Raw genomic sequence first — 23,877 nt, forward strand, 5'->3', positions numbered from 1 at the left:
TCTTAATAGATTTTAGCATATTCCTATGCATGCATCAACGCGGTAAGATAGCGTTTCGGCATCTATAGCCCTTCCTTTATTGCTGACATCACTCAATGATGACATCCCAAGTGTGAGGCAATATCCAATAGGTTGCTTTATGTCAGAGACATCCAGTCTAATTCAACATTTAATCCGTGTGGTTTGAGCAGGATAATTGCGCACAAGCGTACTTATAGCTCCACTAGGGTTGTAAAAATGAATAATGACAAAATGATGCAAATAGTTTTAATAAAATCAAAAATTATTATTTATTTGTTATCAAATCTCATTGATCATAAAATTATTATTTGCATCATGAGAATTATTACAGAAGCCAAAAGCTGGCCATGCTCGTAACAAATTCCAACGTTTTACCAGTTACACATCCATATATATCCTAAATGACGACATTCCTTTGCTACAACTTAACTGGTCCAAATTATTTGTTCCCATTTAAGGCTAGCTTCATATAGGTGTGTCACAAAAGCATTCCTAAAATTACATTCTTATACCTAAAAAGTTACATTCTCACATTAAGCTTACATATTTTATAAAAAGAAGAAATACATAAACAGATATTGTAATATACTCACAAAAGCTATTCAACTTTTAAATCCTTTCCTGTAAAAATCAGCGTGTCCTCTCTGTACTGAGAAAATCATCTCTGTCTCACTAAGACTGAACAAGAAAAGATGGAAGGAGCAGTTAACTCCCCCTCCCATCACAATTCCACAGAATAGAAAAAAGTTGCCCAAGTTCAGAGGCCAAACACCAGATGCAGCCTTATCAGACTTTCCTCAGGATTTCAGATATATGAAAATCAAAATTCTAATCTATACTTGTTAACTTGTTACCTATAGCTATATAAGTAAATTTCTATTGTGTAATTTTACTGACTTACTAAAACTTAATTTTGGATCAATACATACAATGATACACATATGGTTTCGATCTGTCTTTCCCACTGCAGACTCAGGTCATTGCAACCTCAGGACCCCTTGGAATGTAGATACCAGGTCAAAAGTCGACTCCTGTCTGCCTATAACTCCCTGAAGACCAACCTAGTTCAGGCTGGTCACTCTTCAGAACAAAGAAGCCCTATAAAACTTAAGCTTTGCCATCTGGGGTAAATTTGCTATGGTGGTTATCAATCACAGAATGTCTTAGCCTGCCTTCCTGTACCTCAAGCACATGAAACATGTATCAAATCAATATGTTAAATTAGATTCCTGTCTTTTACTTTTGTGTTTCTTATTATTATATTCTAGCTTATCCAATATTCATTTATTCATTTATAGCTACTAATCCACATTCTCACCTGCTCTTGGATTAGGCCCTATCTATCAATGTTTTTCTAACTAGTAAATCCTAGTGCAATGTGAGAAAGTGTAATAGCTGAATTTTTTATTATTTCATTGTTTGCTCATTTCATCACACCTACCTGTCCAGGTAAACCAAGCTGGCCCTCCTCAGGTCTACTTAAGGCATAGGACAAGGTCAGGTTCTAAAGTCCTTAATTAAAAAATCCAACATTGTTCCTTGTAATTTAATTGCGACTCAGTGTTTCCACCCTCCAATAACTTCTTCTAATACTCGCCACTTAAAATCAGACACAGCATGACCAACTTCTTCCCAATTAGAGACCATTGGAGCCAAAAAATTTTTATTCTTCAATCTAGACTTATGTTCAGTTAGACGTATTTTAATGACTCGCATAGATCTTTCAATATATAACTTTTGACAGGATAGTATGATTACTCAAAGGGGTCACCCAAGATGGTCCTTCAATGGTAGACCCACAGCATTGACATACCTCAAACTTAACATGTCCTCTTGGGACTTCATCTGGAAAATAATCCAATCTCTATTAGGCAGCGGCGAAGACCACTGAGCCGCGTGCAGGCAGCGGCGAAGAGAGACAGGAGCCGGAGAGAGTAGTCCGAAGAGGGGAGGAGGAGAACAGCAGAGCGGGTAGTGGCGAGAGGAGGCTCCGCCCACCCCACCGCGTCGGCGCAGCGTCATCGGCCGGGCTCCTCCTTAAGAGGAAGGGAGCCAGCGGCGCCCTGCCGTTCGGCGCGCGGCGAAGGCGCTCGCCTTAGCGAGAGCGCCTTTGCGAAGGGCCAGGTCACTACATCTAAGGACCCCAAGATAAGACAATCAAGGTAAGGACACATCCACATACAAACAAGAAAGACGTAGGGTTAACAAACACAGAACAAAAGGCAGAGTAGGCCCAGGGAGGACTACATATATAGGGAAACGACAGGCAAGGAAGGCACCGAAGAATAGAAGCAGGGGCAGAGGACAAGAAGCACGGGCAGAAGATAAAGTAGAGGCAGGCCAAACAGGTAGCACACCGGCGAACATACACAAAGACAGCAACAAGCACAGCAGAACAAGAATCAAGGAAAAACACAAATACACGAGCAAGCGGAGAAGGCAAACAAGAGGCAAACATACACACACGCACAAGCAAAGAGGAGCAGAAGATGAAGAAGGTAAGGAAGAACCAGGCGCAGGGGTGAACATACTAGCATCGGGACTCCTAAAGGGCAGACAAAAATGCAGGCTGAAGGAACACAGAGGATGAGCTTCCCAGTGTACTGCACGGACTGCCACATGTACGACTACCTCCCCTCCGGGTTGCAGTCGTACGTGTGCGGCCGTTGTCAGGAACAGAAGAGCTTGAGGAGTGAAGTCAGTCACCTGAAGTTGAGGATCCAGGAACTAGAGGGACTCTACATCTCAGAAGACCCCTTCCAGACAGCCGAAGATCTCACGCGAGAGGGGCGCATCGAGGAGCAGGTCAGGGAGCTTGAGAAGTTCATTGAAGATGCCTACAGGAGAGTGGAAGAGCAGGAACACGAGAAGTGGAGAGACGAGGAGGACACACAGAGCAGAAGACAAGAAGCATCTGACACCAAGGTAGAGGATACCCACGGAGGAAGTTTACTGAAAGAAGAGGAGAGGCAAGAAGAAATGAGGAACACCAGGGACACAGACCTGCGACCGCAACGGAGGCTGAAAAAGGGGAAATCTGCAATCCTGGTGGGAGACTCAATCCTAAGGCAAGTAGACAGTCACTTATCAGGAGGGAGAGAGGATCGGCTAGTGACATGTCTCCCAGGAGCATGAACGACGGACATCGTCGATAGAATTGAAAGAATCCTGGAGGGAGCAGAGACGGAAGAGACAGCAGTGATAGTCCACGTCGGGACGAACGAGTCACCAGGAGAGATTACAGCAAGAATGCACTGACCGAACAGTTCAAGATCCTAGGAAGGAAACTGAAGATGAGGACCCAGAGGATAGCCTTCTCAGAGATCCTGCCAGTACCGAGGGCAGAAACGAAGAGGCAGACGGAACTACAATCAATAAATGCGTGGATGAGGAGATGGTGTGAGGAAGAGGGATTTCTCTTCGTGAGGAACTGGACAGCATTCTGGGGAAAGAACAAGCTCTACAAGAAGGATGGTCTACACCTGAGCACAGCAGGAACTAGACAACTAGCAAATAACATCAGAAGAGCGATAGAACAAGCTTTAAACTAAATAGAAGGGGAAAGCTGACAGTCGACCTGATATCGACGGTTCGGGAGACAGTACCCAGTGAAGGTACTGAGGGGGAAAAATGCTGGGCAGACACATGTGGACAGCAACAGGTTATGGAAAAACAAGGGAGACAAAAGAAGAGAGAGGAGGACATGATAAACATACTACAAGGGGAAGTCAAAAAGGAACGGGAAGATGGGAAGGCACAGGAAGAAGAAAATACAAACATGCCACATGGGCAAGGCAATAGAAACATACCACAAAGGGAGGACAAAGGAGATAAAATGCAGAAGTTGGCTGGCCAGGAAGAGAACAGAAAGAGGACTGAAGCACATGGGGAAACAGCCGGGAAGACTAAATGCCAGGACTTGAACTGCATGTACACTAATGCAAGGAGCCTAAGAAACAAAATGGGGGAATTGGAAGTCATGGCCAAAAATGAGAACCTAGACATCATAGGGATCACGGAAACATGGTGGAACGAGGAAAACAAATGGGACATAGTACTGTCAGGGTATAAACTCTACCGAAAAGATAGGACTTATCAAAAAGGAGGAGGAATAGCACTGTACATAAGGGAAACCATCTACTCAACCAGTGTGGATACAGCAGCAGCAAATGAACAACTAGAGTCATTGTGGGTTGAAATAACAGGAAAAAACGGATCTGAGATAAAGATGGGACTGATCTACCGTCCACCTGGGCAATCTGAAGCAGTGGAAACAGAAATGGTAGCTAAGCTGAGGAGGGAATGCAAGAACGCTAACACTATAGTTATGGGAGATTTCAACTATCCCGGGATAGACTGGCATCTTGGAAATTCAAAATGTACGAAGGAAACGGAGTTCCTGGAAACCGTCCAAGACTGTTTCATGGAACAACTTGTCCAGACTCCAACAAGAGGGGCAGCGATCCTGGATCTGATCCTCAACGGGCTTAAAGGACCTGCAAAGGGAGTGGAAGTAATGGGACCGCTAGGAAACAGTGACCACAACATGATTCTGTTCCAAGTGGAAGTAGGATTACCAAAGGGGAATAGATCAAAGGGAACAGCGTTTAACTTCAGGAAAGGGAACTATGATGCCATGAGACAAATGGTGAGGAAGAAGCTCAGAAACAGCTCCAAGAAAGCTCTGTCTGTGGAGCAAGCCTGGTCCCTATTCAAGGACACGGTAAGCGAGGCACAAAACCTATATGTACCCAAATTTAGGAAAGGATGCAAAAAGAATCAGACTAAAGACCCAGCATGGATAAACAATGAAGTAAAGACAGTGATAGGAGACAAGAAAACATCATTTCAGAAATGGAAGAAGGACAAAACTGAAGGAAATTGGAAAGAGCACAGGAAGCATCAGAAAGAATGTCACCGAGTGGTCAGAAAAGCCAAGAAAGAATACGAGGAGAGACTAGCCAAGGAAGCACGAAATTTTAAACCATTTTTCAGATATGTAAAAGGGAAACAGCCAGCGAGGGAGGAGGTGGGACCTCTGGATGAGGGAGACAAGAAAGGAGTGGTGAAGGAAGAAAAAGAGGTGGCTGATAGACTAAACAAGTTCTTTGCGTCGGTCTTTACAAAAGAAGACACATCCAGCATGCCGGAACCGGAAAAAATCTTCAAGGGGGATCAGGAGGGTATATTATCATGCATGGAGGTAAGCCTCGAAGATGTTCTAAGGCAGATAGATTAAAAATTGACAAATCTCCTGGCCCAGATGGGATCCACCCGAGAATACTGAAAGAGCTCAGAGACGAAATAGCGGAGTTACTCAGGCATATTTGCAACCTATCCTTGAGAACAGGGATAATCCCAGAAGATTGGAGGATAGCAAATGTTACACCAATCTTCAAAAAAGGATCGAGAGGCGACCCAGGGAACTATAGACCGGTGAGCTTGACCTCAGTTCCCGGGAAGATGGTCGAATCACTGATCAGGGAAGGTGTCAATGAGCATATAGAAAAAAATAAACTGATGAGAACAAGCCAGCACGGTTTCTATAAAGGACGATCGTGCCAAACGAATCTACTACATTTCTTTGAGGGGATAAGCAAACATTTGGACCAAGGTAACCCCATTGACATAGTTTATCTGGATTTCCAAAAAGCCTTTGACAAGGTACCCCATGAGCGCCTGCTGAAGAAACTGTGGAACCACGGGGTGGAAGGGGACGTCCACAGATGGATCCAAAATTGGCTGGCGGATAGGAAGCAGAGGGTAGTAGTAAAAGGACACTACTCTGACTGGAAAGGGGCCACGAGTGGTGTCCCGCAGGGGTCAGTGCTGGGACCACTGCTGTTCAATATATTCATTAACGATCTGCAAACGGGCACGAAGTGCGAAGTTATCAAGTTCGTGGACGATACAAAACTCTCCAACAGGGTCAAAACTGTTGAGGAATGCAAAGAACTGCAGAGCGACCTGAACAAACTGTGTGAGTGGGCAAAAAGATGGCAGATGAGCTTCAATGTGGAGAAATGTAAGGTCTTGCACATGGGGAAAGGGAACCCCATGTACAGCTATACGATGGGAGGAAGGATGATGGGGAAAGGCACCCTAGAAAAAGACCTGGGGGTTTTGGTGGATACAACAATGAAGCCAGCGGCGCAATGTGCAGCGGCCTCAAAGAAAGCGAACAGAACGAAGGAGGTTATCCTGCCATTGTATCGAGCAATGGTGCGACCACATCTGGAATACTGTGTCCAATACTGGTCACCGTACCTTAAGAAAGACATGGCGATACTTGAGAGGGTCCAGAGGAGAGCAACTAGGATGATAAAAGGAATGGAGAACCTTTCATATGCCGAAAGGTTAGACAAACTGGGGCTCTTTACCCTGGAAAAGCGGAGACTGAGAGGAGACATGATATAGACATATAAAATCTTGAGAGGCATAGAGAGGGTGGAGAGGGACAGATTCTTCAGACTAGCAGGGACAACAAAAAAAAAGAGGTCACTCGGAAAAACTGAGAGGGGACGGATTCAAAACGAATGCAAGGAAGTTTTTCTTCACTCAGAGGGTGGTGGACACCTGGAACACGCTTCCAAAGGAGGTAATAGGACAGAGTACAATACTGGGTTTAAAAAAGGGACTGGATGACTTCCTGGAAGCGAAGTGGATTGCAGGGTATAGATAGAAGGTTACTCTATAGGACAAAATCGAAAAGCGTATGTGAGTTTTAGGGTAGGAGCACTATCAGGTCCTGGACCTGAGGGGCCGCCTCGTGAGCGGACTGCCGGGCACGATGGACCTCCGGTCTGACCCGACAGAGGCAAGTCTTATGTTCTTATGTCAAAATTTCACCAATTGTGTGGGCGTGACTTCGGCACGAGTCAAGATGGCTGTGTGAAGATTTAGCTCCTACCTTCGATATGAAAGCGCTCTTTTTTTCTTAGCCACGCAGCAGTAAACGTATGTGCTGTACTATATTCAGCTGTTGATGATCGGTGCTCCCTTATTTGTTGATGTCCAAGAGTGTACAGAGGGTGGACTTCTCTAATTTTGCTTACGTGCCTGAGACGCGCCCTGCCATGAGGCATACTATGCAGGACTCAACTGCACAGCGTTCTTCTTCCCCGCTCCCGGGCTATTTTAACCTATATCTCTATGAATAGGCACAGGTAACTTTCATATAGGAAACCCATTTATTGTCACTGCATGAAAAGTATTGTCAACATACTTGATATCCTTTTATATATTTTGCATCTAACCAACAGGGTTGGTTATAGCATTGGCTTGGGATTTTCCCTGCAAGTTCAAAAGGTGATCAGGGATAGGGAGGGTCGTTATCTCCTTCTTAGGGTCACTCTTAGTATTCAGCAGTATACTTTTGTGAATGTATATCTACCTAATGAGGGTCAGGCGGGTTTCTTTGATGGCCTTACGCAGCTTTTTTTTTTTTTTTTTTTGCAGCATGTAGAGGGTTCTCTATTATTGGGGGGAGATTTTAATTTATCTGTGAGCCCGATATTGGATAACTATCCCAGCCACTTTGTATGGGGGCCCTGCCCGGGGGCTATTTAAAAAGTTTTTACATAACTGGCATTTAGTGGATTTATGGTGGGAGTTGCATCTTCATACTAGGGATTATACTTTAAATTCCATGGTCCACAACTCCTTTTTTCAAATTGATTTTTGGTTTGAGGATCCTACAATTTTGGGCAACTTATGTGATACGGTGATTTTGACCTGTACTTGGTCGAATCATGCCCCTTTGTTGCTGGAATTAATGCTCAAGGAACCGGATCGTAGATCATTTATTGGCGTCTTGATGATGCTTTATTGTTGGTTACTGAGCAGGTTTTACAGCTTGAAAAGGAGTTGATGGATTACTTGGACTGTAATGATACTGGGAATGTACCTCCTGCTACTCTTTGGGAGGGGCATAAAGCAATGATGTGGGGTTATTTGATATCCTTTAAGGCTCATTTGTTCACCACAGCCCACACTAAGGAAACTGAGTTGCTGGGTCAACTGGCAGCTTTAGAGGTCCGGGCTAAGAGGGGGGAGTCTGATTCAGCTCTGTTCCAGCAGTTGCATGAGAAGCGTTTACAACTCCACACTATTCACCTTGAGACTTTGGCAATCGAGCAAGTAGCTTATTGGCATATAAATTGCGGTCTCGAGTCTCTGAATTTTATTCCTTCAATTTGCGGGTGTTTTACATATTACTGAGGTAACTCTTTGTGAGGTGTTTACTCAATTTTATGCTGACTTATATACTCCTGATGGAGGGAGATATTACTGGGTTTTTGGAGTCTTTGGACCTACCCTCAGATTTTCTATGGATTTTGGTTTTGGTCTGTTCTGGAGCTAGCTCATCTAGGGTTGCTGTACTTAGCTGGCTCCATTGTGTGATGAAGTTTTCGGGGTTATAGTTTTGGATTATTGCGTCTGTTTTTGTCCAGAATTTGGTGGGGTCGATATGTTTACATGAGGTATAGGTTATTTTTTGTGTGTTTGATTTGTTTTTGTTGTTGGTCCAGTTGATATTGAAGGAGTAAGTATAGTGGTCTGACCAGAGGGAGCGAATCCAGTTTTCATTTGAATTTCTGGTTTTCATTTGAATTTCTGGTTGTGTGGGTTGTTGGGTCATGTAGGCTTGAATGTTGAGTTGGTGGCCTTTTTCATGAGTTGTTTGAGGGTCTAATAACTTGTATGTTAAGGCCTCAAGGAAGATAGTAAGATTTCTACTTGTTTGGAAACTTGATTTTCAAGGTGGAGGTTTAGGTCTCCTAGGATTAGGTTGTAAGTTGTCATTAATGAGTTTTGGTAGATAAAGTCTTCAAATTTTGGTTTTGCTGTATTCCAGTTTCCTGGTGTTATGTAGCAAAGCATGCAGTTTAGTGTGCCTTTGAGTGATGAGCCTGAGAGTTGACAGGCTAGTAAGTCCATGTATGGGGTAGTAATTTTGTCTTGTATTTTTAGGTCTATGGTGTTTTTGGCTATGATAGCAATTCCTCCTCCTCTTTTGTTTTCTCTGGAGACCACTACCATTTTGTATCCTTTAGGGCAAACTTCTGTTATTCTGGGGTCTGTTTTAGAAGTAAGCCAGGTTTTAGTGAGAAAGAGGCAGTCCAGTTTATCTTTCTATCCAGTTTTTTGTGTTTTCTGTTTTTGGGCCTATGGCTCTTATGTTTAGGTATGCACACATGAGATTGGTGTAGTTTGTTGGTTCGCTGTGAGTTGTTTTCGGGTAGATGAGCGATCTTTGGTGAGAGTGCATTTTGGTCTTTAGGGGTTAGTCAGTCTTCTTGTAATTTATGTGTTGGGGTGGTAGGTGTAGGTCTGGTAGTTTGTGTATCTGTCTGTTGTGATTCGTCTGGATGGGTGGAGAATTCCATTGGTATTTGATATAGTTGGTATTGGGAAGATGTTTGCTGTTGTCTTCCGGTTGGCTAGGATCAGGGCAGTCAGTAAGATAGTTTTTGTGGTGTAGTTTTAACATTTTGAGAGCAAGCGTGTCTGGTAGTGTGATTGTATGAAACCAAATTGTAGGATGTATGTAGGTTGGTTGGGTTGAAGTTGTGGTAGTTCGGTCGTTTATCGGTTGTTCGTTCGTTTCTCTGTCTCTTTGCTAAGTTGTAGTAGTTCGGTCATTTCTTGGTCGCTTCGCTAAGGTGCTTATTAGTGCGTCTTTGATGTGCATCTTAGACAGTTCGAATGGCTGTGCGTCGTTAGGGTTGTGTCTTTTTAAGTAGTTTGGAGGGTTGTAGCGTCGGGGAGGAGTGGAGTGTGCTCCCACGCCCAGTGAGGTCCTCCCGAATGCTACCGGAAAAAGGCAGGTAGAAGTTCAATCTGTCCCGCTGAGCTTTCCAACTGGTTCAGCGGGTTGTAGCGTCGGGGAGGGGCGGAGTGTGCTCCCACGCCCGATGAGGTCCTCCCGACTGCTACCGGGGAAAGGCAGGTAGAAATTCAAACTGACCCACTGAGCCTTCCAACTGGCTCAGCGGGTTGTAGTGTCGAGGAGGGGTGGAGTGTGCTTCCACGCTCTGTGAAGTCCTCTAGACCATAGTTCTTCAACCGCCGGTCCGCGGACCGGTGCCGGTCCGCAAACAAAATCTTGCCGGTCCGCGAAGGATTCGGTCCCCGCCGCAACGATAGGCTGGCGTCAGCTGACTTGCAACTTCCTGTTGCAGTCGCGGTGCCGGGACTCCTGCCTTCCACCGCGTTTGCCTCCTGCCTTGTCTCCGCACCTCCAGACCAACAGCGGCAGCTCTGTGTACTTCTAACTTCGGCACAGAGCTGCCCCTAATCAATAGTTTAGCGCGGTTTCATAAGGCAGCCTCGGGGCCTTTGCTAGGCCGGCCCACATCACATCATCAAAGCGGGCCGGCTATCAAAGGCCCCGAGGCTGCCTCATGAAACCGCGCTAAACTATTGATTAGGGGCAGCTCTGTGCCGAAGTTAGAAGTACACAGAGCTGCCGCTGTTGGTCTGGACTCTTGGGCCGCTGAAGGAGGGCAAAGAGCAGCTGTCCTGGAGGTTTCCCTTCCTCTCGTCTTTGCAGGTCCCTTTTTTCCACCTTTTTTTTTTTTTTTTCTTTCAAACGGCAACGGGCCCCAGCATCGACATCAATCAAGTAAGTTCCACTGTTCCTTGCAAGCGGTTCTGCTCGGCCAAAGCTTCCCCTCTGACATGAGCCACCCTCAGGGGAAAGAAAGTGACCCACAAAGGTGAGGGGAAGGGGGGCAGATGATGGAAGTTGGGGGGAGAGAGAGAGAGAGAAGGGGCAGATGATGGAATGGAGGAGATGAGAGAGAGAGAGAAGGGGACAGATGATGGAAGTGAGAAGAAGGGAGAGGGAGCAGAAGGCAGACGGATGTCAGTTGAGAGGGGAGAGCAGATGCTGAATGGAAGTGGGGAAAGAACACATACTGATGGAAGGAGGAGATAAATAAAGGGGGAAGAAAATAGTAAGATAATGGAGGGGTGCGGGAAAGGGGTGACAAGCTGTGCGTAGACACAGTGAAAAGAGGGAAACGGGACTAAATAGTAAGAAAGAATTTAATTTAGATGGAGGCAGAAAATAGAGAAGGAAGACCAAAGAAGAAAAGGGAAGAGAGCAGAGAATGATATCGGATCTGAGTGGAGGAAATGAGAAGAGAGATATCCTAAAAACCACAGGGGGGAGGGAAGGATAGAGATGCCAGACCATGAGGGGAATAGAAGAAAGATGATGGATGCCAGACCAAATGGGGGGGGGGGGGGGGCAGGAGGAGAGATGGCAGGGAAAGACAGACAGTGAATGGAAGGGGCAGATGCTGGACTGAAGAGACAGAGAAGGTTATCATGCTGCTGTACCGGGCCATGGTACGCCCTCACCTGGAGTACTGCGTCCAGCACTGGTCACCGTACATGAAGAAGGACACGGTACTACTCGAAAGGGTCCAGAGAAGAGCGACTAAAATGGTTAAGGGGCTGGAGGAGTTGCCGTACAGCGAAAGATTAGAGAAACTGGGCCTCTTCTCCCTTGAGCAGAGGAGATTGAGAGGGGACATGATAGAAACATTCAAGGTACTGAAGGGAATAGACTTAATAGCTAAGGACAGGTTATTCACCCTCTGCAAGGCAGGGAGAACGAGAGGGCACTCTCTAAAGTTGAAAGGGGATAGATTCCGTACAAACGTAAGGAAGTTCTGTGGTAGAAAGCTGGAACGCTCTTCCAGAGGCTGTTATAGGGGAAAACACCCTCCAAGGATCCAAGACAAAGTTAGACAAGTTCCTGCTGAACAAGAACGTGCGCTAGTAGGGTTAGTCTCCGTTAGGGTGCTGGTCTTAGACCAGAGGGCTGCTGCGTGAGCGGACTGCTGGTCATGATGGACCTCTGGTCTGACCCAGCAGTGGCAATTCTTATGTTCTTAGGGCAGACACTGGCTGGAAGAGAGTGAAAAGGCAATGAAAGCAGAAACCAGAGACGACAAAAGGTAAAAAAAAAAAAATTTTATTTCTATCTTGTGATTTAAATATATCAGATTTGAAATATGTATCTTGCTAGACATAATTGGGGAGTGGAAAGCCCAGGCAGTGCTTCTTTAGCTTCCAGCTGGCTTAGGGCTCTGTCTGACCAGGGGGCAGTTGCCCTAGTTCCACTCCCCTAACACCATTCCTATCATGTGTGACTGTGGTATTCTGTTACTTGATATTTGTGTAGCATTCTGTAATAATTTGGCTTATTCAGTTTTCTTGATAGTAGAGGGAATATATGTGAAGGGGAGGGGAGACAGGGGTTTTGTTGATCTTTGCCCTGTATTATTTGTATTTATAAAATGACAATTGTATAGAATATTGTTTCTTTTTATACTTTAATAAAATATGTTCAATATAAAATTATAACTATTTGAGGCTTGTGCGGATGGGATCAGATGGTTTGTGGGACCGAGCTCGCGGGGACGGGGCGGCGATGGTTTTTTAAAAAAAATTTCAGTCTTAGTAGTTTGCCGGTCCAAGAAATAATTATTTTATTTCCGCCGGTCCATAGGTGTAAAAAGGTTGAAGAACACTGCTCTGGAGAAAGGCAGATAGAAATTCAAATTGTCTCACTGAGTCTTCCAACTGGCTCAGCGGTTTGTAGCTTCGAGGGGGAGAAGGGGGCGGTGTGTGCTTTCACGCTCTGAAGTCTTCCGGGCTGCTACCGGAGAAAGGTAGGTATAAGTTCAGACTGTCCCATTGAGCCTTCCAACTGGCTCAGCGGGTTATAGTGTCGGGGAGGGGTGGAGTGTGCTCCCACATACGGTGAAGTCCTCTTGACTGCTACCGGAGAAAAGGCAGGTAGAAATTTAAACTGTCCCGCTGAGCCTTCCAAACTGGTTCAGTGGGTTGTAGCGTTGGGGAGGGGCGGATTGTGCTCCCATGCCCGATGAAGATCTCCCAACTGCTACCGGAGAAGAGGCAGGTAGAGGTTCAAACTGTACCGTTGAGCCTTCCAACTGGCTCAGATTAGAGTGTTTTTCTGATGAATTTTCCAGGTTTACTAAATCTAGAGCAGGTAAAGGAGAGTGGAAGATTTTTTTTTTTTTTTAATAGTTTGAAGGTTTTTTGTTTTTTTGTTGTTGTTTTTGTAGAACTTTCCAGATTTGATAAATCTTGAGCAGGAAAACCATATGGCATTAGTGTGGTATTTCAGCTATTGTGCCATGAGGAGATGTATGATACTGATATTTTGCTCAAATCCTGAGTGTATTAGCCTTCCCAGTGGTTGCTCTCCCAAATCGCCTTCCTTTCTTCCGAGGGCTGATCCCCTTAGCAAACACTGGTTCCTTGCGGAGCTTAGGTCCCAGGCGGTTACTTTCAGTTCCGCACTTGCATCTTGCGGTCCCGGCACTTGCAGCCTCTCAGGCGGCGGTGAAGTCTCATCCCTAGGCTCGGGACTAGTACCTCTCAGTCTCGCACGTGTGTCTCGCGGTCCCAGCACTCGCGGCTCAATTCCACCTTCTAACGTCGGGACATGGGCCTCGCAGTCCCAGCCTGCGTGGCTTCCCAGGCTGTTTGACTGGGTGTCCACATAGGCCCCACCTCTGGCAGCCGGGTCAGAGTAATGGAGCGGCAGTGTGGGGAGTCTTCCTTGATTCGGTTCTCAAAGTATAAAAGAAAAGAAAAAAAGGAAAGATTACATTTGAGGAAGGCGAGTAATTACATTCTTTGGCGCAGCAGGAGCCTCTTTCTATGTGACCTGTGCCACCGCCATCTTACTTAATAAAAAGTTTTTGAAAATTTCACCAATTGTTTTCCCTTTCTAAATGCAAAAATTGGAGGAGTTTCTAATTATTCATGAAAGTCAAAATTGACCAATGTTTCCAAATTATTGCTTTCAATTTATTTAGTAGAGAACTAAACATAAGAACATAAGAATTGCTGCTTCTGGGTTAGACCAGTGGTCCATCGTGCCCAGCAGTCCGCTCACGTGGCGGCCCCCGGGTCAAAGACCAGTGCTCTAAAATGAGTCCAGCCTCATCTGTGTACGTCCCAGTTTAGCATGAACTTATCCAGCTTAGTCTTGAAACCCTGGAGGGTGTTTTCCCCTACAATAGACTCCGGAAAAGCATTCCAGCTCTCCACCACACTCTGGGTGAAGAAGAACTTCCTTACGTTTGTACGGAATCTATCCCCTTTCAACTTTAGAGAGTGCCCTCTCGTTCTCCCTACCTTGGAGAGTGTGAACAGTCAGTCTTTATCTACTAAGTCTATTCCCTTCAGTATTTTTAATGTTTTGATCATGTCTCCTCTCTTCAAGGGAGAAGAGGCCCAGTTTCTCTAATCTCTCACTGTACGTCAACTCCTCCAGCCCCTTAACCATTTTAGTCGCTCTTCTCTGGACCCTTTTGAGTAGTACTGTGTCTTTCTTCAGGTACGGTGAACTGAAAGGGACTATAGCTAAACTGCTTCAACTAATAGCCAATCTGTCGATCAAATCGGGAAAAATTCCGGAAGACTGGAAGGTGACGAATGTTATGCCGATCTTCAAAAAAGGTTTGAGGGGAGATCTGGGAAACTACAGGCCGGTGAGTCTGACCTCAGTACCGGGAAAGATGGTAGAGGCGCTGATAAAGGACCACATCATTGATCACCTTGACGGATACGGTCTGATGAGGAACAGCCAGCACGGTTTCAGCAAAGGCAGATCTTGTTTGACGAACTTGCTGCACTTCGAGGGAGTAAACAGGCAGATAGACAAGGGCGACCCGGTCGACATTGTATATCTGGATTTTCAGAAGGCGTTCGTCAGGGTTCGACATGAATGACTACTTTGGAAAATTGCGAACTATGGAATCGAGGGTGAAATACTCACATGGATTAAAAACTGGCTGGATCATAGGAAACAGAGAGTGGGGGGTAAATGGACTATACTCGGACTGGAAGAGCCTCACCATTGGGGTGCCGCAGTGCTTGATGCTTGGACCCGTGCTCTTCAAAATCTTTATAAATGATCTGGATATTGGTACGACGAGTAAGGTAATTAAATTTGTGAACGATACGAAGTTATTCAGAGTAGTGAAGACACAGGGGGATTGCGAAGATCTGCAACGTGACATAATCAAGCTCGAGAAATGGGCATTGACATGGCAAATGAGGTTCAACATGGATAAGTGTAAAGTGATGCATGTCGGTAACAAAAATCTCATGCACGAATACAGGATCTCCGGGGCGGTACTTGGAGAGTCCTCCCAGGAAAGAGACTTGGGAGTTCTGATCGATAAGTCGATGAAGCCATTCGTGCATTGTGCGGCGGCGGCAAAAAGGGCAAACAGAATGCTAGGAATGAGAAAGAAGGGGATCACTAACAGATCTGAGAAGGTTATCATGCCGCTGTACTGGGCCATGGTGCGCCCTCACCTGGAGTACTGCGTCCAGCACTGATCGCCATACATGAAGAAGGACACTGTACTGCTTGAAAGGGTCCAGAGAAGAGCGACTAAAATGATTAAGGGGCTGGAGGAGTTGCCATACAGTGAGAGATTGGACAAACTGGGCCGCCTCTTCCTTGAAAAGAGGAGACTGAGAGGGGACATGATCGAAACATTCAAAATACTGAAGGGAATAGACTTAGTAGCTAAAGACTGACTGTTCACACTCTCCATCTCTCCAAGGAAGGGAGAATGAGAGGGCACTCTCTAAAGTTGAAAGGGGATAGATTCCATACAAACGTAAGGAAGTTCTTCTTCACCCAGAGAGTGGTAGAAAACGAACGCTCTTCCAGAGTCTGTTATAGGGGAAAACACCCTCCAGGGATTCAAGCCAAAGTTGGACAAGTTCCTGCAGGTGAGGCTGGACTCATTTAGAGCACTGGTCTTTGACTTAGGGGCCACTGTGTGAGCTGACTGCTGAGCACGATGTACCACTGGTCTGACCCAGCAGTGGTAATTCTTATGTTCTTATGTATTCTGGCAAATATTGGAAGCCAGTGTAATTTAGTGAAAAGTGGCGATACATGTTCAAATTTGCCTTTACCAAAGCTCAGCCTAACTGCAGCATTTTGAATCGGTTGAAGGCTTTGTAAGCTGTTTTTTGGTTAGACTGAGATAGAATTACAATAGTTTAGCCGTGAGAGAATAATCAATTGGACGAGGACAGAGAAATGCTGCTGTTGGAAACAGGACCTGCCTTTTCTAAGCATGTTAAGACAGAAAAAAGCACTTTTTTATTAGGGAATTAATATGCTCACTAAATGAAAGTGATGAGTCATTGATAACCCCTAAGATTCTAGAAAAGAACTCAATTTGTAAGGATACCCCTGATGACAATAGGACAGCAGAGGGAAGACAATCCATAGGGCTGAGCCATAACAATTTAGTTTAGTTTTCATTTAATTTCATTTGCACAGAAAGAGCCCAGGCTTGAAGTTTGAGAAATTTGAGTAGACCTCAATAAAAATGAAAATATAATTGGCGTAATTATATAAAGATTCAAGAGTAGATGTTTCAAAAAATTTCAGAGTGGCCTCTTTTTTGAGGAAGAATTTGAGATCTGTCAGACCCATAATATGTTAGTCATCCTGACTACTTCAGGCTTAGGAAACATCTTGACTTGAAATCTTGATATTACTCTCCTGGGAGGGAGAAGGGGACGACGACACTTTTTTGATTGCATGAAATCTAAGGAGATTTTGCACTTCTTGTTCCAGTAGTGAGAATTGATGCATTGGATGGTTTGAAATGGGAAGTTGGGGAAACAGGCAGAATTTAGCTTGTGAGCTTGAAAACCCAGTTTTACCATCATTAATTGCCAACAACTAGGAACTGTCTTTTGATTAAGGAGGCTATAGTAGCAGGCTGTTTTCTTTATGGCTGCATTGTTTGGTGCTACTGAAATTACCTGTTGTTTGGCTGATATCTGTGAGTATGTTTAAAATGGGAAGTTGGGGAAACAGGCAGAATTTAGCTTGTGAGCTTGAAAACCCAGTTTTACCATCATTAATTGCCAACAACTAGGAACTGTCTTTTGATTAAGGAGGCTATAGTAGCAGGCTGTTTTCTTTTTGGCTGCATTGTTTGGTGCTACTGAAATTACCTGTTGTTTGGCTGATATCTGTGAGTATGCAGTTGTTGGAGATAGTTGGGGCTGGTACTGCTTGCTAAAGAAAGGAGCTTGAATTCTGGAGGTGGTATGGCCACTTCTTGGAGCATATAGTAATGATCTCTTATTCACTTTGTCCAAAGATGTTGTCTCCTAGATACGGCATCCACTAACCCAGGGGTGTCAAACTCAATCACAGGCTAAATCGCGGGCCAGACCCTGCCCAATCACCGCCCCAGACCCCGTCCCCATAATAATAATAATTATAATACTATTTTTTCCATTCATTTTTCATATATACACACACAATATAATCTTATTAATACATAATGGTAATGGTTAACCGCAAAATTAAACTACACAAAACACACTGTATGCTTCTCTCCATTCATTCCTACCAGAACACAGATAACCCCTATGCAAATACGGGACTAAAAACTAAAAGTACTAATATATTTTAAAAAACACCCTAAGATGCAAGATTCTGCATGCAGTACAACCCCCAGAGAAAAAGAAACAAATGTATTTCTTCCTAAGCAGTGCAAAAGATAGCAGATTAAAATGCTCAAAACTGACACAATTCAAACCTGAAAATAAATCCATTCCCCCTACCTTTGTTGTCTCCCTTCCTCCATGCTGTGTCTAACCTTCTGGCCGGCTCCAATCTGGCCGTTTTATGCGGCCCGTAGTCCGATGCCCCCCAGTGTTACCTTGTGGTCAGCTCCCTCCTCCTCACAGCCGTAGTGTGCACGGAGCCATGTGCAACGGCTCCTCGTGCGTCCTGCACCTGAACTGGAAGTCTTCTCTCTGATGTTGCAATGTCAGAGGGAATGTTTTTGGATGAGGCCGCATAAAATGACCAGTCATGCACTAACCAGTCATGCAGAATGCAGATTTTCATACAGACCAGATGTTCTGAGCCATGTTCTAGTGATACCTATCATTACTGATAGTGACTGAGATCCCACATTAGGCACTGGAGGTAGATCTTGTAAGATGAAATGGAAGTGTGCCAGTATTTTAGATGAAAACTCTGGCGGAAAAGTTTGTCACGAGGAGAAATTGTTGAATTAGATCACACTGTAGTTAGTAAATTGATTTTCAAATTCAGCCTAGAACTTTGGAAAACCTTCCTTTCTATTTTATCTAAAGTACTAGTGTCTATCTGAGGAGGTATACTAGAGGAAGTGCTAGAGATTTTTTTCTTCAGTGCTGTCTCTACTACCATAGATCAGGGGAACTACCATGTTTCCCCTAAAATAAGCCCTATCCCAAAAATAAGCCCTAGTTGAAGCGCTTATTTTTGGGGTAGGGGAAAGCAAAATAAAAGTACACTGCTGGTACCGGGATCTTCCTAAATGCTGCAGCAGACCCTCCATCTCTCCCTCCCCATGCCGACCACGAGACTGACATATCATTACCTACTTCCAAAAGGCAGCATCACGACAGCAATCTAAATGGGCTGCTTTGGGCCTTCTCACGTTGGAGCGTTTCTCTGCCACATCACTGATGATGTCATCAGCAACGCGGCAGTGGAACGTCCCAATGTGAGAAGGTCTGAAGCAGCCCATTTAGATTGCTGCCTTTAATTAAGGACCTGAAGCTAAAATAGACATGATGCATTATCAAGCTAATCCCCCCCTTTTAAAACACAGAATACCTCATTTTAACAAGAAAATTAAACTGTTTATTGTTAAAATGAGGTATTCTGTGACATGGTAGTGCTCTATATGTTTTTCACATAAACAGCAAAGTGGTTTTTTTTTTGTTGTTGTTTTTTTTAAATTTAATCTACCATTTTGGAGTTCTATTCAGTTTGCAAGGATAAACACATTGTAGCGGAGCCGGTACCTGTAGCTTCAGAATTCCCCGGACTCTGCTCACTTCAACTCCACCTTCGCTTGCTTCCTTCAAGTAGGAAGTCCTGCTGGAACAGCTTTGACAATACTGGAACCCTAATTGTCACAAAAGAAACTCAAATCCTAGTTCAAAAATAAAGCACTTTATTGTGGCATGAGGGAGTCTATGTACAGCTAATCCTGACTCCACCGTTAATAAGGAAAGTCCAGCCACTAAACAAAGTTCAATAGAGCTCAAGAAAAAAGAGCTTCATTATCGCCTTAACTCAGGTAAATAAAGAAAATATTACATAGTCCAAAAGTCATTGTTGTTAGCTGGTCACAAGCTGCTGCCATAAAACTCCAATAGGCTGGCAACCATAAAGCTAGCACTCTTATTAGTGCTATATCCAAGCCTTGTAGTTCTGCTGGCTTGTTCCCAATCAGCTCAGCTAAGCTGATGTGGGGGGAGGGGAGTAAGTGAATCCACCTTTTAAACTTTTCTGCAAAACAGAATGCCACAAAGGGCTCCACTAACCCACCCAAATGGTAAGTGGATTCTCCCCAAAGTTACTTACTTCCCTCAGGTACCTTAACCCAGCCAAAACATAGCTCATAAACTTCAGGTATTCAGTCACTTAAAGTTTGGAACAAAACAAACGTTTTTTTTTTCTCTCTGTTCCAAATGAACATAGCAGTACTAGCCTCTTTCTTTTCCCAAGGCAGTTTACCTTGAACAGCATCCCATTAGCTTATCACTGCTATCTTATAGTTCATACAGAACTGCCACTTAACTCAAGTCCATGCAGGAATCTTCAGGCAATCCTTCTGTCTGAGTCCAGTCCATGGGTTCAGGTACTGTCTGCTGGCTGGTCCCAAGGTCAGTATCAGCTTCAGTCATTTCTATATCTTGGGACTCCAATGATTCCTCAGGAGGATCTTCTCCTCCAGCTGGCCCAGGAAAGACTGACTTTCTCCTTCTGAGGGCAGCCTCTAAATTGCACAACTTTCCACGCCCTGTTCTCAGAGGGGGAGGAGTTATCTGTCCTGCCTGCTTAGGTTTGCCTGCATTCTTGCTTATCACCTTCAGCTGGGGACTAGCAGAGGGAGAGGTATGTCTCAGAGGCTGTTCCAGGCTGTTCCTCTTATCAACCTCCACTCCTGCAACTGGATTTTTCCAGACTTAAAGGGGCAGTCAGTAATTTCTTTCTTACTGCTCACTACCCTACCTCTTCCATTAGTGTTTTGTATTTTAGGGGTGACCTTAGTCCTAGCACGGCTAGGCACGAGTCCAGCTTTAGGGCTAGGGTCGTGACAACATATACAGTGGTACCTTGGATTACGAGCATAATACGTTCCAGGAGCATGCTCATAATCCAAAATGCTCGTTTATCAAAACAAAGTTTCCCATAGAAAATAGTGGCAACAACAACGATTCGTTCTAAAACCCGGGGTCTATACCTGTCGGGTGCAGGGTGCTACAGCGCTGTCTCCTCCGTTGGTCATCTGAAGAAGAACCCCACAGTGCTGCTTCGGGGGGGGGATGCCAGCCGCCGGAGAACCCCACAGTGCCGCTTCGGGGGGGGGGGATGTCAGCAGCTGGAAAACCTCACAGTGCCGCTTTGGGGGGGGATGCCAGCTACTGGAGAACCCCACAGTGCCGCTTCGGGGGGGATGCCAGCTACTGGAGAACCCCACAGTGCCGCTTCAGAGGGATGCCTCCTCCATTCGCCAGCCAGCCCTCTACGTCGGATCCCCGCATGCTGGAGAGCCCTCACCCAAGCCCACGCAGCCAAGTGCCGCCCCACCCGCACGCTGCGCACGACACGCACAACACCGATGATTGATGTTGTGCACTTCACACGCAACGCGCAGGCGGGACAGCACTCGGCCAGGCAGGCCCAGACAGAGGTCCTCCAACCTGCGAAAGGCACCCGATGTAGAAGGCTGGCCAGAAGATGGGAGAGGAATCCCCCGAAGTGGCGCTTCCTGGACTGTAAGGCTCGTTGATCGGGGCAGTGCTCGGTTTGCAAGTCAAAAGTTTGCCGAGTGTTTTGCTCGTCTTGCAAAACACTCGCAAACCGGGTTACTCGCAAACCAAGGTACCACTGTATATGAGATTGATAGATTTTGTATATCTTTTCAAAATGTGGTAGCAAGTACACTTCTCCCTCCGTATTTACGGTGATAGGAGATTAACAGATCTGCAAATACAGAAAAACCGTCAATAACTTTTTCATATGTTGTTCGCGGTTTTCTATTAAAAACCCACGTGAATAAGGTGAAACCTCGAAATGCAATCAGCGATTTTCTCTGTTCAAGATGCGAATCAGAGATTTTCTCTGATGTAATTTTGGAGGAGGAGCCAGCAAACAAAAAAACATGAATAATCGAAACCGCAATTGCTGAAACCGCGAATATAGAGGGAGAAGTGTACATTGGAAAGTTTGCATACTCATAGAAATGTTATGATATATCCATGGGACCAATTTTCAAAGAACTCACAGAGTTGTGAGTGGATGCTTTTGCTATGTGTATTTTTTCAAAGAAAAGCTTCCTGGGTAATTTCTCTTTGAAAACTAGCTAGGGCAGTGGTCTCCAATGTGCAAACCCCACTGCGGCCCTTAAACAGTTGGCTGAAATGCTCTTTATATCCTGTAAGTGTGATAATTTCAATCTTGCCCCACCTGATATCTGCAAACAATCTCTTAAGTGTGTTACTCAGGTGTCTCATTTATGGAATTTTTACTTTTGACGATCTAAAATAAAGTGAGTTTTAAAAATACATTGTTGAAGTGTGGTAGAATCAATATTAGTATGTTTAAAACCCAGTCTGAACAAGCAGATCAAAGTGGTTTACAAAATTAGTAGTATGTATAAGTTTGAAATCTTTTGATGGCCCCCAGATCTTTCTCGTATTCATACTGTGGCCCTTTATATGCAAAAGGCTGAAGACCACTGAGCTAGGATAAAAAATGTGCAGTGTGCCTACAATTTGTTTGAGTGGCAGAAGGCATTGGCGTAGCTACAGATGAGCTATATGTAGGAGGGTAGGGGGCTGTGGCAGGAGGGATTGGGCCTCCTTCCTGCCAGCGATCTACAGGGGGTGGGGGTTCCACTGTTTATAGAATCCAGGCCTTAGTGCCCAGCCATTTTCTCCTTAGGCCCACTCAAAAATTGCTCTCTGGTACTTTAATGGCAAAGGAAAGATATGGAATAGTGCACATAACTTTTGTAAATGCCACATACAAGTACAGTTTTTCTCCTCACCCTAACTTTTGGAATGCTTTTCTTTGGCCCAGCTAAAAGTATACATGCTATGTAAACTAGTGCTGCCTGATTCAGGAAAAAATATTTCGATTCGATTCAGCCTATTGAATCGATTTTTTTGATTCGATTTGATTTGATTTGATTTTCCTGCCTAAATGGGAATTTATTTTTTTTTTTTTCCCAAAACATCCTGGTAGATTTATTTTATAGCCTCTTCACCCCCTTTGCACCTCTCCTACCCACACTGGCGCTGTGGTGTAAACAAAAAAGACTTTTCCTCTCTGTTAAATCCTAGCTCACGTTTGTGGTCTAACACCACCTCTGGCAGGATACACATTTCAAATCTGACATATTGTAATCATAAAATAGAAAATAAAATTATTTTTCTACCTTTCGTTGTCTGGTCATTATTCAGATCTTGTTGGTCCCAGGCTCTGGTTGTCTTCTGATAACTCACTTGCCAGGATCTCCTTCTTTTTTCATGCTAACCATCCCTCTTCTATTTCTGTCCTCCCCTTCTGTTTCCCTTCCCTCTCCCGGAGGTTTGTCATCTTTCCTTTTTTTCGTCTCCATCCCCAGATCCACCTTTTCTCAACTACCCTTTCATCCAGCATATCTCCTTCCTTCCCCACCACCCCAGGTTCTATCAGCTCTTTCCAACTACCCTCCTATCCAGTATCTCTACCCCCCTGTGTACAACTTCTCTCCCTTTCTGTTCCTTCCCTCCCTAAATCCCATTGTCCACCATCTCTCTCCCTCTCCTGTTTTTAGATCCATTATTTCTTCTATCCCTCCCCCCATTTCCCTTCTCCCCATCTCTCCTTCTCCAGTCCACCAACTCCAAGTCCATCTCCCCTCTCCCCCCAGCTTTGACTTCCAACACAGAAGCCCAGTATTTGGCTGGCAGAGGGCAACACACGTGTATTGTGGCACCTACCAAGAGCTCCGGGCGCTTCAAACAGCGGACATACACTTTTCCTGTGAGCTGCAGAAGATGAGGGCCTGCAAAAGCCGATTGAGAAGCGTCTCCGCACTGCAGCACTTCCAAAACGCTCACACCGCTCCTCGGGAGCTCCTGTGCGGCACCACGTCACCTGGTGCTCATAGGTGCGCGGGGCTCTGGCCGATGAAAGGCCAGCTGCTGGCAGGACCCGGAAGAGCACACGCGCGCCACTGAGCAGCAGCAGCAAGAGTGGTGCATGCAGGTGGTGGATCGGGGGCATTTGCCGGGCTCTGGGGGGAGCGTGCATGCAGGAAGATGAGGCGCGGGCATCTGATTCTAGCCAACCAATTAAAAATCACCTTGTTGCCACCGTTCTGCTCCCAGAGGTCCACTCGGCTTTCCCTCTGCCACTGGAGTCCTTACTTCTGGTGTAACTTCCAGTTTCGCAAAACTGGAAGTTACATTAGATGGAAGGATTCCGTGGCAGAGGGAAAGCTCGAACGGGTCTCTAGCAAAGTGAATCGATTCGAATCGCGAATCGGGCAGCACTAATGTAAACCTATCTGCACATTTTGCCAAGCAATTTGAGACATCAGTTACCAATCACTCTTTACCCAGTCAATTGGCTTTGAAAATTGCCTTCCGCATTTGCAAAACTATAAATAAACCACTGATAGGTGCTGCTTCTATGGCAGAAACATCTAGAAATCCAGAATACCAATCTAGTCTGTTCTTGACATGATTATG

General features: G+C 45.1%; 1 protein-coding gene across 1 annotated transcript in view; it reads left to right on the plus strand.

The window, feature by feature from the left end:
- Positions 1-23,877, plus strand: part of LOC117360313 — a 298,566-nt gene that overhangs the window by 79,342 nt on the left and 195,347 nt on the right. The gene's annotated exons all lie outside the window — the stretch shown is intronic.

This window comes from Geotrypetes seraphini, chromosome 5 (genome assembly GCF_902459505.1).
Source record: "Geotrypetes seraphini chromosome 5, aGeoSer1.1, whole genome shotgun sequence".
In the NCBI taxonomy this organism is placed as follows: domain Eukaryota; kingdom Metazoa; phylum Chordata; class Amphibia; order Gymnophiona; family Dermophiidae; genus Geotrypetes; species Geotrypetes seraphini.